The following is an 18424-nucleotide window of genomic DNA, read 5'->3' on the forward strand; positions in this document are numbered from 1 at the left end:
TTAGTTTGGTTCAATCAGCACACATTGTTGTTGTAGCTCTGGATACTAACCCAACAATACAACTATTTCCACCACAGCGCTTACTGCAGTCACTACTTCAACCTTTACTGAACTACCATGAAAAATACTTTTAGACACCTGAAGCAAGCATACTTTAAAAAAAGTACCCCTACTTATGGACGAGGGATTTGGCAGTGCTGTCATTGAGATTTCCTACTTCTTGTTGGAGGCACAGGGGATTAGCTCAAATGGTAGAGCGCTCGCTTAGCATGCGAGAGGTAGCGGGATCGATGCCCGCATCCTCCAACTATTTAGTTTAGTTCAATCAGCACACATTGTTGTTGTAGCTCTGGATACTAACCCAACAATACAACTATTTCCACCACGGGGCTTACTTCAGTCACTACTTCAACCTTTACTGAACTACCATGAAAAATACTTTTAGACAGCTGAAGCAAGCAAACTTTAAAAAAGTATCCTTTCTTATGGACGAGGGATTTGGCAGTGCGGTCATTGAGATGTCATACTTCTTGTTGGAGGCACAGGGGGATTATCTCAAATGGTATAGAGCGCTCGTTTAGCATCCTAGAGGTATTGGGATTGATTTCCGCATCCTCCAACTATTTAGTTTGGTTCAATCAGCACACATTGTTGTTGTAGCTCTGGATACTAACCCAACAATACAACTATTTCCACCACAGGGCTTACTGCAGTCACTACTTCAACCTTTACTGAACTACCATGAAAAATACTTTTAGACAGCTGAAGCAAGCAAACTTTAAAAAAAGTATCCTTTCTTATGGACGAGGGATTTGGCAGTGCTGTCATTGAGATTTCCTACTTCTTGTTGGAGGCACAGGGGGATTAGCTCAAATGGTAGAGCGCTCGCTTAGCATGCGAGAGGTAGCGGGATCGATGCCCGCATCCTCCAACTATTTAGTTTAGTTCAATCAGCACACATTGTTGTTGTAGCTCTGGATACTAACCCAACAATACAACTATTTCCACCACGGGGCTTACTTCAGTCACTACTTCAACCTTTACTGAACTACCATGAAAAATACTTGTAGACAGCTGAAGCAAGCAAACTTTAAAAAAGTATCCTTTCTTATGGACGAGGGATTTGGCAGTGCGGTCATTGAGATGTCATACTTCTTGTTGGAGGCACAGGGGATTATCTCAAATGGTATAGAGCGCTCGTTTAGCATCCTAGAGGTATTGGGATTGATTTCCGTATCCTCCAACTATTTAGTTTGGTTCAATCAGCACACATTGTTGTTGTAGCTCTGGATACTAACCCAACAATACAACTATTTCCACCACAGGGCTTACTGCAGTCACTACTTCAACCTTTACTGAACTACCATGAAATATACTTTTAGACAGCTGAAGCAAGCAAACTTTAAAAAAAGTATCCTTTCTTATGGACGAGGGATTTGGCAGTGCGGTCATTGAGATTTCATACTTCTTGTTGGAGGCACAGTGGGATTATCTCAAATGGTATTGAGGGCTCGTTTAGCATCCTAGAGGTATTGGGATTGATTTCCGCATCCTCCAACTATTTAGTTTGGTTCAATCAGCACACATTGTTGTTGTAGCTCTGGATACTAACCCAACAATACAACTATTTCCACCACAGGGCTTACTGCAGTCACTACTTCAACCTTTACTGAACTACCATGAAAAATACTTTTAGACAGCTGAAGCAAGCAAACTTTAAAAAAAGTATCCTTTCTTATGGACGAGGGATTTGGCAGTGCGGTCATTGAGATTTCATACTTCTTGTTGGAGGCACAGGGGGATTATCTCAAATGGTAGAGCGCTTTTAGCATCCTAGAGGTATTGGGATTGATTTCCGCATCCTCCAACTATTTAGTTTGGTTCAATCAGCACACATTGTTGTTGTAGCTCTGGATACTAACCCAACAATACAACTATTTCCACCACAGCGCTTACTGCAGTCACTACTTCAACCTTTACTGAACTACCATGAAAAATACTTTTAGACACCTGAAGCAAGCATACTTTAAAAAAAGTACCCCTACTTATGGACGAGGGATTTGGCAGTGCGGTCATTGAGATTTCATACTTCTTGTTGGAGGCACAGGGGGATTATCTCAAATGGTATAGAGCGCTCGTTTAGCATCCTAGAGGTATTGGGATTGATTTCCGCATCCTCCAACTATTTAGTTTGGTTCAATCAGCACACATTGTTGTTGTAGCTCTGGATACTAACCCAACAATACAACTATTTCCACCACAGCGCTTACTGCAGTCACTACTTCAACCTTTACTGAACTACCATGAAAAATACTTTTAGACAGCTGAAGCAAGCAAACTTTAAAAAAAGTATCCTTTCTTATGGACGATGGATTTGGCAGTGCGGTCATTGAGATGTCATACTTCTTGTTGGAGGCACAGGGGGATTATCTCAAATGGTATAGAGCGCTCGTTTAGCATCCTAGAGGTATTGGGATTGATTTCCGCATCCTCCAACTATTTAGTTTGGTTCAATCAGCACACATTGTTGTTGTAGCTCTGGATACTAACCCAACAATACAACTATTTCCACCACAGGGCTTACTGCAGTCACTACTTCAACCTTTACTGAACTACCATGAAAAATACTTTTAGACAGCTGAAGCAAGCATACTTTAAAAAAAAGTATCCCTACTTATGGACGAGGGATTTGGCAGTGCTGTTATTGAGATTTCCTACTTCTTGTTGGAGGCACAGGGGGATTAGCTCAAATGGTAGAGCGCTCGCTTAGCATGCGAGAGGTAGCGGGATCGATGCCCGCATCCTCCAACTATTTAGTTTGGTTCAATCAGCACACATTGTTGTTGTAGCTCTGGATACTAACCCAACAATACAACTATTTCCACCACAGCGCTTACTGCAGTCACTACTTCAACCTTTACTGAACTACCATGAAAAATACTTTTAGACACCTGAAGCAAGCATACTTTAAAAAAAGTACCCCTACTTATGGACGAGGGATTTGGCAGTGCTGTCATTGAGATTTCCTACTTCTTGTTGGAGGCACAGGGGGATTAGCTCAAATGGTATAGAGCGCTCGTTTAGCATCCTAGAGGTATTGGGATTGATTTCCGCATCCTCCAACTATTTAGTTTGGTTCAATCAGCACACATTGTTGTTGTAGCTCTGGATACTAACCCAACAATACAACTATTTCCACCACAGCGCTTACTGCAGTCACTACTTCAACCTTTACTGAACTACCATGAAAAATACTTTTAGACACCTGAAGCAAGCATACTTTAAAAAAAGTACCCCTACTTATGGACGAGGGATTTGGCAGTGCTGTCATTGAGATTTCCTACTTCTTGTTGGAGGCACAGGGGGATTAGCTCAAATGTTAGAGCGCTCGCTTAGCATGCGAGAGGTAGCGGGATCGATGCCCGCATCCTCCAACTATTTAGTTTAGTTCAATCAGCACACATTGTTGTTGTAGCTCTGGATACTAACCCAACAATACAACTATTTCCACCACGGGGCTTACTTCAGTCACTACTTCAACCTTTACTGAACTACCATGAAAAATACTTTTAGACAGCTGAAGCAAGCAAACTTTAAAAAAAGTATCCTTTCTTATGGACGAGGATTTGGCAGTGCGGTCATTGAGATGTCATACTTCTTGTTGGAGGCACAGGGGGATTATCTCAAATGGTATAGAGCGCTCGTTTAGCATCCTAGAGGTATTGGGATTGATTTCCGCATCCTCCAACTATTTAGTTTGGTTCAATCAGCACACATTGTTGTTGTAGCTCTGGATACTAACCCAACAATACAACTATTTCCACCACAGGGCTTACTGCAGTCACTATTTCAACCTTTACTGAACTACCATGAAAATTAATTTTAGACAGCTGAAGCAAGCATACTTTTTAAAAAGTATCCCTTCTTATGGACGAGGGATTTGGCAGTACGGTCATTGAGATTTCCTACTTCTTGTTGAGGCACAGGGGGATTAGCTCAAATGGTAGAGCGCTTGCTTAGCATGCGAGAGGTATTGGGATTGATTTCCGCATCCTCCAACTATTTAGTTTGGTTCAATCAGCACACATTGTTGTTGTAGCTCTGGATACTAACCCAACAATACAACTATTTCCACCACAGCGCTTACTGCAGTCACTACTTCAACCTTTACTGAACTACCATGAAAAATACTTTTAGACACCTGAAGCAAGCATACTTTAAAAAAGTACCCCTACTTATGGACGAGGGATTTGGCAGTGCTGTCATTGAGATTTCCTACTTCTTGTTGGAGGCACAGGGGGATTATCTCAAATGGTATAGAGCGCTCGCTTAGCATGCTAGAGGTATTGGGATCGATGCCCGCATCCTCCAACTATTTAGTTTAGTTCAATCAGCACACATTGTTGTTGTAGCTCTGGATACTAACCCAACAATACAACTATTTCCACCACAGGGCTTACTTAGTCACTACTTCAACCTTTACTGAACTACCATGAAAAATACTTTTAGACAGCTGAAGCAAGCAAACTTTAAAAAAAGTATCCTTTCTTATGGACGAGGGATTTGGCAGTGCGGTCATTGAGATTTCATACTTCTTGTTGGAGGCACAGGGGGATTAGCTCAAATGGTAGAGCGCTCGCTTAGCATCCTAGAGGTATTGGGATTGATTTCCGCATCCTCCAACTATTTAGTTTGGTTCAATCAGCACACATTGTTGTTGTAGCTCTGGATACTAACCCAACAATACAACTATTTCCACCACAGGGCTTACTGCAGTCACTACTTCAACCTTTACTGAACTACCATGAAAAATACTTTTAGACAGCTGAAGCAAGCATACTTTAAAAAAAGTATCCCTACTTATGGACGAGGGATTTGGCAGTGCTGTTATTGAGATTTCCTACTTCTTGTTGGAGGCACAGTGGGATTAGCTCAAATGGTAGAGCGCTCGCTTAGCATGCGAGAGGTAGCGGGATCGATGCCCGCATCCTCCAACTATTTAGTTTAGTTCAATCAGCACACATTGTTGTTGTAGCTCTGGATACTAACCCAACAATACAACTATTTCCACCACGGGGCTTACTTCAGTCACTACTTCAACCTTTACTGAACTACCATGAAAAATACTTTTAGACAGCTGAAGCAAGCAAACTTTTAAAAAAGTATCCTTTCTTATGGACGAGGGATTTGGCAGTGCGGTCATTGAGATTTCATACTTCTTGTTGGAGGCACAGGGGGATTATCTCAAATGGTATAGAGCGCTCGTTTAGCATCCTAGAGGTATTGGGATTGATTTCCGCATCCTCCAACTATTTAGTTTGGTTCAATCAGCACACATTGTTGTTGTAGCTCTGGATACTAACCCAACAATACAACTATTTCCACCACAGGGCTTACTGCAGTCACTACTTCAACCTTTACTGAACTACCATGAAAAATACTTTTAGACAGCTGAAGCAAGCAAACTTTAAAAAAAGTATCCTTTCTTATGGACGAGGGATTTGGCAGTGCGGTCATTGAGATTTCATACTTCTTGTTGGAGGCACAGGGGGATTATCTCAAATGGTATAGAGCGCTCGTTTAGCATCCTAGAGGTATTGGGATTGATTTCCGCATCCTCCAACTATTTAGTTTGGTTCAATCAGCACACATTGTTGTTGTAGCTCTGGATACTAACCCAACAATACAACTATTTCCACCACAGCGCTTACTGCAGTCACTACTTCAACCTTTACTGAACTACCATGAAAAATACTTTTAGACACCTGAAGCAAGCATACTTTAAAAAAAGTACCCCTACTTATGGACGAGGGATTTGGCAGTGCTGTCATTGAGATTTCCTACTTCTTGTTGGAGGCACAGGGGGATTAGCTCAAATGGTAGAGCGCTCGCTTAGCATGCGAGAGGTAGCGGGATCGATGCCCGCATCCTCCAACTATTTAGTTTAGTTCAATCAGCACACATTGTTGTTGTAGCTCTGGATACTAACCCAACAATACAACTATTTCCACCACGGGGCTTACTTCAGTCACTACTTCAACCTTTACTGAACTACCATGAAAAATACTTTTAGACAGCTGAAGCAAGCAAACTTTAAAAAAAGTATCCTTTCTTATGGACGAGGGATTTGGCAGTGCGGTCATTGAGATGTCATACTTCTTGTTGGAGGCACAGGGGGATTATCTCAAATGGTATAGAGCGCTCGTTTAGCATCCTAGAGGTATTGGGATTGATTTCCGCATCCTCCAACTATTTAGTTTGGTTCAATCAGCACACATTGTTGTTGTAGCTCTGGATACTAACCCAACAATACAACTATTTCCACCACAGGGCTTACTGCAGTCACTACTTCAACCTTTACTGAACTACCATGAAAAATACTTTTAGACAGCTGAAGCAAGCATACTTAAAAAAAAGTATCTTTCTTATGGACGAGGGATTTGGCAGTGCGGTCATTGAAATTTCATACTTCTTGTTGGAGGCACAGGGGGATTATCTCAAATGGTATAGAGCGCTCGCTTAGCATCGTAGAGGTATTGGGATCGATTTCCGCATCCTCCAACTATTTAGTTTGGTTCAATCAGCACACATTGTTGTTGTAGCTTTGGATACTAACCCAACAATACAACTATTTCCAACACTGGGCTTACTGCAGTCACTACTTCAACCTTTACTGAACTACCATGAAAAATACTTTTAGACAGCTGAAGCAAGCATACTTTAAAAAAAAGTATCCTTTCTTATGGACGAGGGATTTGGCAGTGCGGTCATTGAGATTTCATACTTCTTGTTGGAGGCACAGGGGGATTATCTCAAATGGTAGAGCGCTTGCTTAGCATGCGAGAGGTAGCGGGATCGATGCCCGCATCCTCAAACTATTTAGTTTAGTTCAATCAGCACACATTGTTGTTGTAGCTCTGGATACTAACCCAACAATACAACTATTTCCACCACAGCGCTTACTGCAGTCACTACTTCAACCTTTACTGAACTACCATGAAAAATACTTTTAGACACCTGAAGCAAGCATACTTTAAAAAAAGTACCCCTACTTATGGACGAGGGATTTGGCAGTGCTGTCATTGAGATTTCCTACTTCTTGTTGGAGGCACAGGGGGATTAGCTCAAATGGTAGAGCGCTCGCTTAGCATGCGAGAGGTAGCGGGATCGATGCCCGCATCCTCCAACTATTTAGTTTAGTTCAATCAGCACACGTTGTTGTAGCTCTGGATTGATTTAACTAATCGAAGGATTAGTTAACAAATTGAATCAAGTGTGCTTGTCTGGCTCTAAAATGTGAATGTGTGTTGCTGGGGCAACCTGAGGACTGAATTTGGGAAACACCAGTGGAAGGTAGAGTGTGGTGGCGAGTTTAAATATTGATTCAAAATAGACCTACCAGTAGACGACGCTATCCTAGCCGTTAATAATATATGAGGCAAAGTAATGTTTTATACTCTGCACTTTGAATTGTTGTTGAGTTCATGACGTATTTCCCATGTAGTGTTTTAATAGGATAATTTAGGGACAGTTCAAAAATTACTGGGTGAGTGGGGGCTTGTAGCTCTCAAACTCTAGGGGTGTTTTTCCAAACATACTGCTATGCTCCGCACTCATGCTCCGATTGTAATTCTCCACTCCGTTGTCTTGAGTACGTTTTTGTGTGGACGCGAGTGAGGAGAATGCATAAAGCAATACATTTAAGACGCACTCGCACTCTCCCTACTGTATTACCTCACGCTTCACCACCCCATTCACTGAACCTCCTTCCAGCCAGGACAATGGCAACAATAGACGAATCAAGATATACACAAAGCAAACGTTTGACTTCACAATTATCAGCTAGATATGCGAATCGTAACAATTTGTAAGTCGCTCTGGATAAGAGCGTCTGCTAAATGACTTAAATGTAATGTAAATGTAACAATTTAGCTAGCCAGATAGCTAAACAGGACAAAAATGACCTAAAACGAATAATACGTAAGATAGATGTCAATTCTTCATGGTTACATTAGCTAGCTAACAATGCTTTGTGGCTATCTGGCTAGTTAACAGTACTAGTAACTAGCCAGTCAGCCCTATTGATTAATTATGGGCTTGCGATCTAAGGTACTTAGGCAGGTAACGTTAAACATGCTGAACAATACCAAATTACTCATGAACCATTAAGAGGGATCCCCATTTAAGTGCTTTATTAAAAGGTAAAACAAAAGAGCAGGAGTCATAAATATATTTATATCTCTATATTTATACATATTGAAAATAATTGGTATGTAGCAGAGTTCTCTAGCACATACAAGTGCAAGCTAAGTATCTGAAGTGAACTGCCTTACTGCCTCAACTCCTCTCTAACTACAGACTCCATCACTCTCCATCTTATTATTATCATCTGAAGCTTTGGAAGCCATCGGCCAAGTATGTACCAGATCACCTTGAGTTTATTTGAGTTTTTAAAGCTACTTTGAGATTCTGTGTGTAATGAAAAGTGCTATACAGAATAAATCATAATAATTATTATTTATCCTACAGGGGAGGAGGAGCACTTGTCACAATGGCTTTGCGATATGATGGACAGCTTTCTTTTTGCTACTAAACAGGTCCTAATATCTTAGTCTGTGTGCCAGTTCATTCTCTCTTTTGACTTTGTTGTGGCAAGCAGAAACACACTGGAATTGAGGAAATCCCACCAAACCACCGAATTATTACTTAAATTAAAGGGACAAATTATGTGGTCGCTTGGGGTAATGCAAAAATCCCCTTTGGTTATCACATGTAGGCACATGTGTAGTTTATGAGACAGATCTTTGATTTAGTAGCTGTTCATTTGTTAGTAAATGTTGGGAGCTGTGACTCTTATTTATTCTACTGGAAGGCTGTCCTCTCCTCTGCTTACAGTAGAAAGGCCTTGGAGCGATCCACTGAGACGCAGTGAGCATAAGCACGACAAAAGACAGGAAAACAGTGACCATGTTTCGCTTTTCTCCACGATCAACTGATCCTAATGTTATTCCACAGACAGCCAGCAGGGGGAACTCCAGACTCGCAGTTTTTTTCTGCTATCATACACCCATAACTCACTAACCCAACAATACAACTATTTCCACCACTGGGCTTACTGCAGTCACTATTTCAACCTTTACTGAACTACCATGAAAATTAATTTTAGACAGCTGAAGCAAGCATACTTTTTAAAAAGTATCCCTTCTTATGGACAAGTACAGGCACAGGGGGATTAGCTCAAATGGTAGAGCGCTCGCTTAGCATGCGAGAGGTAGCGGGATCGATGCCCGCATCCTCCAACTATTTAGTTTAGTTCAATCAGCACACATTGTTGTTGTAGCTCTGGATACTAACCCAACAATACAACTATTTCCACCACGGGGCTTACTGCAGTCACTACTTCAACCTTTACTGAACTACCATGAAGAATACTTTTAGACAGCTGAAGCAAGCATACTTTTAAAAAAAAGTATCTTTCTTATGGACGAGGGATTTGGCAGTGCTGTTATTGAGATTTCCTACTTCTTGTTGGAGGCACAGGGGGATTAGCTCAAATGGTAGAGCGCTTGCTTAGCATGCGAGAGGTAGTGGGATCGACCTTTACTGAACTACCATGAAAAATACTTTTACACAGCTGAAGCAAGCACTTAAAAAAAAAATTATCTTTCTTATGGACGAGGGATTTGGCAGTGCGGTCATTGAGATTTCATACTTCTTGTTGGAGGCACAGGGGGATTATCTCAAATGGTATAGAGCGCTCGCTTAGCATCCTAGAGGTATTGGGATCGATTCCCGCATCCTCCAACTATTTAGTTTGGTTCAATCAGCACACATTGTTGTTGTAGCTTTGGATACTAACCCAACAATACAACTATTTCCAACACTGGGCTTACTTCAGTCACTACTTCAACCTTTACTGAACTACCATGAAAAAAATACTTTTAGACACCTGAAGCAAGCAAACTTTAAAAAAAGTATCCTTTCTTATGGACGAGGGATTTGGCAGTGCGGTCATTGAGATTTCATACTTCTTGTTGGAGGCACAGGGGGATTATCTCAAATGGTATAGAGCGCTCGTTTAGCATCCTAGAGGTATTGGGATCGATTTCCGCATCCTCCAACTATTTAGTTTGGTTCAATCAGCACACATTGTTGTTGTAGCTCTGGATACTAACCCAACAATACAACTATTTCCACCACAGGGCTTACTGCAGTCACTACTTCAACCTTTACTGAACTACCATGAAAAATACTTTTAGACAGCTGAAGCAAGCAAACTTTTAAAAAAGTATCCTTTCTTATGGACGAGGGATTTGGCAGTGCGGTCATTGAGATTTCATACTTCTTGTTGGAGGCACAGGGGGATTATCTCAAATGGTATAGAGCGCTCGTTTAGCATCCTAGAGGTATTGGGATTGATTTCCGCATCCTCCAACTATTTAGTTTGCTTCAATCAGCACACATTGTTGTTGTAGCTCTGGATACTAACCCAACAATACAACTATTTCCACCACAGCGCTTACTGCAGTCACTACTTCAACCTTTACTGAACTACCATGAAAAATACTTTTAGACACCTGAAGCAAGCATACTTTAAAAAAAGTACCCCTACTTATGGACGAGGGATTTGGCAGTGCGGTCATTGAGATTTCATACTTCTTGTTGGAGGCACAGGGGGATTATCTCAAATGGTATAGAGCGCTCGTTTAGCATCCTAGAGGTATTGGGATTGATTTCCGCATCCTCCAACTATTTAGTTTGGTTCAATCAGCACACATTGTTGTTGTAGCTCTGGATACTAACCCAACAATACAACTATTTCCACCACAGGGCTTACTGCAGTCACTACTTCAACCTTTACTGAACTACCATGAAAAATACTTTTAGACAGCTGAAGCAAGCATACTTTTAAAAAAGTATCCCTTCTTATGGACGAGGGATTTGGCAGTGCTGTCATTGAGATTTCCTACTTCTTGTTGGAGGCACAGGGGGATTAGCTCAAATGGTAGAGCGCTCGCTTAGCATGCGAGAGGTAGCGGGATCGATGCCCGCATCCTCCAACTATTTAGTTTAGTTCAATCAGCACACATTGTTGTTGTAGCTCTGGATACTAACCCAACAATACAACTATTTCCACCACGGGGCTTACTTCAGTCACTACTTCAACCTTTACTGAACTACCATGAAAAATACTTTTAGACAGCTGAAGCAAGCAAACTTTAAAAAAAGTATCCTTTCTTATGGACGAGGGATTTGGCAGTGCGGTCATTGAGATTTCATACTTCTTGTTGGAGGCACAGGGGGATTATCTCAAATGGTATAGAGCGCTCGTTTAGCATCCTAGAGGTATTGGGATTGATTTCCGCATCCTCCAACTATTTAGTTTGGTTCAATCAGCACACATTGTTGTTGTAGCTCTGGATACTAACCCAACAATACAACTATTTCCACCACAGGGCTTACTGCAGTCACTACTTCAACCTTTACTGAACTACCATGAAAAATACTTTTAGACAGCTGAAGCAAGCATACTTTAAAAAAAGTATCCCTACTTATGGACGAGGGATTTGGCAGTGCTGTTATTGAGATTTCCTACTTCTTGTTGGAGGCACAGGGGGATTAGCTCAAATGGTAGAGCGCTCGCTTAGCATGCGAGAGGTAGCGGGATCGATGCCCGCATCCTCCAACTATTTAGTTTGGTTCAATCAGCACACATTGTTGTTGTAGCTCTGGATACTAACCCAACAATACAACTATTTCCAACACTGGGCTTACTGCAGTCACTACTTCAACCTTTACTGAACTACCATGAAAAATACTTTTAGACAGCTGAAGCAAGCAAACTTTAAAAAAGTATCCTTTCTTATGGACGAGGGATTTGGCAGTGCGGTCATTGAGATTTCATACTTCTTGTTGGAGGCACAGGGGATTATCTCAAATGGTATAGAGCGCTCGTTTAGCATCCTAGAGGTATTGGGATTGATTTCCGCATCCTCCAACTATTTAGTTTGGTTCAATCAGCACACATTGTTGTTGTAGCTCTGGATACTAACCCAACAATACAACTATTTCCACCACAGGGCTTACTGCAGTCACTACTTCAACCTTTACTGAACTACCATGAAAAATACTTTTAGACAGCTGAAGCAAGCAAACTTTAAAAAAAGTATCCTTTCTTATGGACGAGGGATTTGGCAGTGCGGTCATTGAGATTTCATACTTCTTGTTGGAGGCACAGGGGGATTATCTCAAATGGTATAGAGCGCTCGTTTAGCATCCTAGAGGTATTGGGATTGATTTCCGCATCCTCCAACTATTTAGTTTGGTTCAATCAGCACACATTGTTGTTGTAGCTCTGGATACTAACCCAACAATACAACTATTTCCACCACAGCGCTTACTGCAGTCACTACTTCAACCTTTACTGAACTACCATGAAAAATACTTTTAGACACCTGAAGCAAGCATACTTTAAAAAAGTACCCCTACTTATGGACGAGGGATTTGGCAGTGCTGTCATTGAGATTTCCTACTTCTTGTTGGAGGCACAGGGGGATTAGCTCAAATGGTAGAGCGCTCGCTTAGCATGCGAGAGGTAGCGGGATCGATGCCCGCATCCTCCAACTATTTAGTTTAGTTCAATCAGCACACATTGTTGTTGTAGCTCTGGATACTAACCCAACAATACAACTATTTCCACCACGGGGCTTACTTCAGTCACTACTTCAACCTTTACTGAACTACCATGAAAAATACTTTTAGACAGCTGAAGCAAGCAAACTTTAAAAAAGTATCCTTTCTTATGGACGAGGGATTTGGCAGTGCGGTCATTGAGATGTCATACTTCTTGTTGGAGGCACAGGGGATTATCTCAAATGGTATAGAGCGCTCGTTTAGCATCCTAGAGGTATTGGGATTGATTTCCGCATCCTCCAACTATTTAGTTTGGTTCAATCAGCACACATTGTTGTTGTAGCTCTGGATACTAACCCAACAATACAACTATTTCCACCACAGGGCTTACTGCAGTCACTACTTCAACCTTTACTGAACTACCATGAAAAATACTTTTAGACAGCTGAAGCAAGCAAACTTTTAAAAAAGTATCCTTTCTTATGGACGAGGGATTTGGCAGTGCTGTCATTGAGATTTCCTACTTCTTGTTGGAGGCACAGGGGGATTAGCTCAAATGGTAGAGCGCTCGCTTAGCATGCGAGAGGTAGCGGGATCGATGCCCGCATCCTCCAACTATTTAGTTTAGTTCAATCAGCACACATTGTTGTTGTAGCTCTGGATACTAACCCAACAATACAACTATTTCCACCACGGGGCTTACTTCAGTCACTACTTCAACCTTTACTGAACTACCATGAAAAATACTTGTAGACAGCTGAAGCAAGCAAACTTTTAAAAAAGTATCCTTTCTTATGGACGAGGGATTTGGCAGTGCGGTCATTGAGATGTCATACTTCTTGTTGGAGGCACAGGGGGATTATCTCAAATGGTATAGAGCGCTCGTTTAGCATCCTAGAGGTATTGGGATTGATTTCCGTATCCTCCAACTATTTAGTTTGGTTCAATCAGCACACATTGTTGTTGTAGCTCTGGATACTAACCCAACAATACAACTATTTCCACCACAGGGCTTACTGCAGTCACTACTTCAACCTTTACTGAACTACCATGAAAAATACTTTTAGACAGCTGAAGCAAGCAAACTTTAAAAAAAGTATCCTTTCTTATGGACGAGGGATTTGGCAGTGCGGTCATTGAGATTTCATACTTCTTGTTGGAGGCACAGGGGATTATCTCAAATGGTATTGAGGGCTCGTTTAGCATCCTAGAGGTATTGGGATTGATTTCCGCATCCTCCAACTATTTAGTTTAGTTCAATCAGCACACATTGTTGTTGTAGCTCTGGATACTAACCCAACAATACAACTATTTCCACCACAGGGCTTACTGCAGTCACTACTTCAACCTTTACTGAACTACCATGAAAAATACTTTTAGACAGCTGAAGCAAGCAAACTTTAAAAAAAGTATCCTTTCTTATGGACGAGGGATTTGGCAGTGCGGTCATTGAGATTTCATACTTCTTGTTGGAGGCACAGGGGGATTATCTCAAATGGTATGAGCGCTTTTAGCATCCTAGAGGTATTGGGATTGATTTCCGCATCCTCCAACTATTTAGTTTGGTTCAATCAGCACACATTGTTGTTGTAGCTCTGGATACTAACCCAACAATACAACTATTTCCACCACAGCGCTTACTGCAGTCACTACTTCAACCTTTACTGAACTACCATGAAAAATACTTTTAGACACCTGAAGCAAGCATACTTTAAAAAAGTACCCCTACTTATGGACGAGGGATTTGGCAGTGCGGTCATTGAGATTTCATACTTCTTGTTGGAGGCACAGGGGATTATCCTCAAATGGTATAGAGCGCTCGTTTAGCATCCTAGAGGTATTGGGATTGATTTCCGCATCCTCCAACTATTTAGTTTGGTTCAATCAGCACACATTGTTGTTGTAGCTCTGGATACTAACCCAACAATACAACTATTTCCACCACAGGGCTTACTGCAGTCACTACTTCAACCTTTACTGAACTACCATGAAAAATACTTTTAGACAGCTGAAGCAAGCAAACTTTAAAAAAAGTATCCTTTCTTATGGACGAATGGATTTGGCAGTGCGGTCATTGAGATGTCATACTTCTTGTTGGAGGCACAGGGGGATTATCTCAAATGGTATAGAGCGCTCGTTTAGCATCCTAGAGGTATTGGGATTGATTTCCGCATCCTCCAACTATTTAGTTTGGTTCAATCAGCACACATTGTTGTTGTAGCTCTGGATACTAACCCAACAATACAACTATTTCCACCACAGGGCTTACTGCAGTCACTACTTCAACCTTTACTGAACTACCATGAAAAATACTTTTAGACAGCTGAAGCAAGCATACTTTAAAAAAAGTATCCCTACTTATGGACGTTTGGCAGTGCTGTTATTGAGATTTCCTACTTCTTGTTGGAGGCACAGGGGGATTAGCTCAAATGGTAGAGCGCTCGCTTAGCATGCGAGAGGTAGCGGGATCGATGCCCGCATCCTCCAACTATTTAGTTTGGTTCAATCAGCACACATTGTTGTTGTAGCTCTGGATACTAACCCAACAATACAACTATTTCCACCACAGGGCTTACTGCAGTCACTACTTCAACCTTTACTGAACTACCATGAAAAATACTTTTAGACACCTGAAGCAAGCATACTTTAAAAAAGTATCCCTACTTATGGACGAGGGATTTGGCAGTGCTGTCATTGAGATTTCCTACTTCTTGTTGGAGGCACAGGGGGATTAGCTCAAATGGTAGAGCGCTCGCTTAGCATGCGAGAGGTAGCGGGATCGATGCCCGCATCCTCCAACTATTTAGTTTAGTTCAATCAGCACACATTGTTGTTGTAGCTCTGGATACTAACCCAACAATACAACTATTTCCACCACGGGGCTTACTTCAGTCACTACTTCAACCTTTACTGAACTACCATGAAAAATACTTTTAGACAGCTGAAGCAAGCAAACTTTAAAAAAGTATCCTTTCTTATGGACGAGGATTTGGCAGTGCGGTCATTGAGATGTCATACTTCTTGTTGGAGGCACAGGGGGATTATCTCAAATGGTATAGAGCGCTCGTTTAGCATCCTAGAGGTATTGGGATTGATTTCCGCATCCTCCAACTATTTAGTTTGGTTCAATCAGCACACATTGTTGTTGTAGCTCTGGATACTAACCCAACAATACAACTATTTCCACCACAGGGCTTACTGCAGTCACTATTTCAACCTTTACTGAACTACCATGAAAATTAATTTTAGACAGCTGAAGCAAGCATACTTTTTAAAAAGTATCCCTTCTTATGGACGAAGGATTTGGCAGTACGGTCATTGAGATTTCCTACTTCTTGTTAGAGGCACAGGGGGATTAGCTCAAATGGTAGAGCGCTTGCTTAGCATGCGAGAGGTATTGGGATTGATTTCCGCATCCTCCAACTATTTAGTTTGGTTCAATCAGCACACATTGTTGTTGTAGCTCTGGATACTAACCCAACAATACAACTATTTCCACCACAGCGCTTACTGCAGTCACTACTTCAACCTTTACTGAACTACCATGAAAAATACTTTTAGACACCTGAAGCAAGCATACTTTAAAAAAGTACCCCTACTTATGGACGAGGGATTTGGCAGTGCTGTCATTGAGATTTCCTACTTCTTGTTGGAGGCACAGGGGGATTAGCTCAAATGGTAGAGCGCTCGCTTAGCATGCGAGAGGTAGCGGGATCGATGCCCGCATCCTCCAACTATTTAGTTTAGTTCAATCAGCACACATTGTTGTTGTAGCTCTGGATACTAACCCAACAATACAACTATTTCCACCACGGGGCTTACTTCAGTCACTACTTCAACCTTTACTGAACTACCATGAAAAATACTTTTAGACAGCTGAAGCAAGCAAACTTTAAAAAAAGTATCCTTTCTTATGGACGAGGGATTTGGCAGTGCGGTCATTGAGATTCATACTTCTTGTTGGAGGCACAGGGGGATTATCTCAAATGGTATAGAGCGCTCGTTTAGCATCCTAGAGGTATTGGGATTGATTTCCGCATCCTCCAACTATTTAGTTTGGTTCAATCAGCACACATTGTTGTTGTAGCTCTGGATACTAACCCAACAATACAACTATTTCCACCACAGGGCTTACTGCAGTCACTACTTCAACCTTTACTGAACTACCATGAAAAATACTTTTAGACAGCTGAAGCAAGCATACTTTAAAAAAAGTATCCCTACTTATGGACGAGGGATTTGGCAGTGCTGTCATTGAGATTTCATACTTCTTGTTGGAGGCACAGGGGGATTATCTCAAATGGTATAGAGCGCTCGCTTAGCATCCTAGAGGTATTGGGATCGATTCCCGCATCCTCCAACTATTTAGTTTGGTTCAATCAGCACACATTGTTGTTGTAGCTCTGGATACTAACCCAACAATACAACTATTTCCACCACTGGGCTTACTTCAGTCACTACTTCAACCTTTACTGAACTACCATGAAAAATACTTTTAGACACCTGAAGCAAGCAAACTTTAAAAAAGTATCCTTTCTTATGGACGAGGGATTTGGCAGTGCGGTCATTGAGATTTCATACTTCTTGTTGGAGGCACAGGGGGATTATCTCAAATGGTATAGAGCGCTCGTTTAGCATCCTAGAGGTATTGGGATTGATTTCCGCATCCTCCAACTATTTAGTTTGGTTCAATCAGCACACATTGTTGTTGTAGCTCTGGATACTAACCCAACAATACAACTATTTCCACCACAGGGCTTACTGCAGTCACTACTTCAACCTTTACTGAACTACCATGAAAAATACTTTTAGACAGCTGAAGCAAGCAAACTTTTAAAAGTATCCTTTCTTATGGACGAGGGATTTGGCAGTGCGGTCATTGAGATTTCATACTTCTTGTTGGAGGCACAGGGGGATTATCTCAAATGGTATAGAGCGCTCGTTTAGCATCCTAGAGGTATTGGGATTGATTTCCGCATCCTCCAACTATTTAGTTTGGTTCAATCAGCACACATTGTTGTTGTAGCTCTGGATACTAACCCAACAATACAACTATTTCCACCACAGGCTTACTGCAGTCACTACTTCAACCTTTACTGAACTACCATGAAAAATACTTTTAGACACCTGAAGCAAGCATACTTTAAAAAAGTATCCTTTCTTATGGACGAGGGATTTGGCAGTGCGGTCATTGAGATTTCATACTTCTTGTTGGAGGCACAGGGGGATTATCTCAAATGGTATAGAGCGCTCGTTTAGCATCCTAGAGGTATTGGGATTGATTTCCGCATCCTCCAACTATTTAGTTTGGTTCAATCAGCACACATTGTTGTTGTAGCTCTGGATACTAACCCAACAATACAACTATTTCCACCACAGCGCTTACTGCAGTCACTACTTCAACCTTTACTGAACTACCATGAAAAATACTTTTAGACACCTGAAGCAAGCATACTTTAAAAAAAGTACCCTACTTATGGACGAGGGATTTGGCAGTGCTGTCATTGAGATTTCCTACTTCTTGTTGGAGGCACAGGGGATTAGCTCAAATGGTAGAGCGCTCGCTTAGCATGCGAGAGGTAGTGGGATCGATGCCCGCATCCTCCAACTATTTAGTTTAGTTCAATCAGCACACATTGTTGTTGTAGCTCTGGATACTAACCCAACAATACAACTATTTCCACCACGGGGCTTACTTCAGTCACTACTTCAACCTTTACTGAACTACCATGAAAAATACTTTTAGACAGCTGAAGCAAGCAAACTTTAAAAAAGTATCCTTTCTTATGGA

The 18424-nt window shown here is 41.5% G+C and overlaps 12 non-coding genes across 12 annotated transcripts; all 12 read left to right on the forward strand.

Moving 5' to 3' along the window:
* Window positions 1–858: 858 nt before the first annotated feature.
* On the forward strand, window positions 859–931 carry trnaa-agc. The gene has a single exon. It is a non-coding gene; the product is annotated as a tRNA-Ala (tRNA).
* A 1804-nt stretch (window positions 932–2735) lies between these two features.
* On the forward strand, window positions 2736–2808 carry trnaa-agc. Its single transcript has one exon. It is a non-coding gene; the product is annotated as a tRNA-Ala (tRNA).
* Window positions 2809–5861: 3053 nt separating this feature from the next.
* Window positions 5862–5934, forward strand: trnaa-agc. The gene has a single exon. It is a non-coding gene; the product is annotated as a tRNA-Ala (tRNA).
* A 1179-nt stretch (window positions 5935–7113) lies between these two features.
* Window positions 7114–7186, forward strand: trnaa-agc. Its single transcript has one exon. It is a non-coding gene; the product is annotated as a tRNA-Ala (tRNA).
* Window positions 7187–9226: 2040 nt separating this feature from the next.
* trnaa-agc lies at window positions 9227–9299 on the forward strand. The gene has a single exon. It is a non-coding gene; the product is annotated as a tRNA-Ala (tRNA).
* Window positions 9300–10987: 1688 nt separating this feature from the next.
* On the forward strand, window positions 10988–11060 carry trnaa-agc. The gene has a single exon. It is a non-coding gene; the product is annotated as a tRNA-Ala (tRNA).
* A 553-nt stretch (window positions 11061–11613) lies between these two features.
* trnaa-agc lies at window positions 11614–11686 on the forward strand. Its single transcript has one exon. It is a non-coding gene; the product is annotated as a tRNA-Ala (tRNA).
* An 864-nt stretch (window positions 11687–12550) lies between these two features.
* Window positions 12551–12623, forward strand: trnaa-agc. Its single transcript has one exon. It is a non-coding gene; the product is annotated as a tRNA-Ala (tRNA).
* Window positions 12624–13174: 551 nt separating this feature from the next.
* Window positions 13175–13247, forward strand: trnaa-agc. The gene has a single exon. It is a non-coding gene; the product is annotated as a tRNA-Ala (tRNA).
* Window positions 13248–15047: 1800 nt separating this feature from the next.
* trnaa-agc lies at window positions 15048–15120 on the forward strand. The gene has a single exon. It is a non-coding gene; the product is annotated as a tRNA-Ala (tRNA).
* A 238-nt stretch (window positions 15121–15358) lies between these two features.
* Window positions 15359–15431, forward strand: trnaa-agc. Its single transcript has one exon. It is a non-coding gene; the product is annotated as a tRNA-Ala (tRNA).
* Window positions 15432–16293: 862 nt separating this feature from the next.
* Window positions 16294–16366, forward strand: trnaa-agc. Its single transcript has one exon. It is a non-coding gene; the product is annotated as a tRNA-Ala (tRNA).
* Window positions 16367–18424: the final 2058 nt, after the last annotated feature.

Source organism: Oncorhynchus gorbuscha, linkage group LG23 (genome assembly GCF_021184085.1).
Source record: "Oncorhynchus gorbuscha isolate QuinsamMale2020 ecotype Even-year linkage group LG23, OgorEven_v1.0, whole genome shotgun sequence".
NCBI classification, from domain to species: domain Eukaryota; kingdom Metazoa; phylum Chordata; class Actinopteri; order Salmoniformes; family Salmonidae; genus Oncorhynchus; species Oncorhynchus gorbuscha.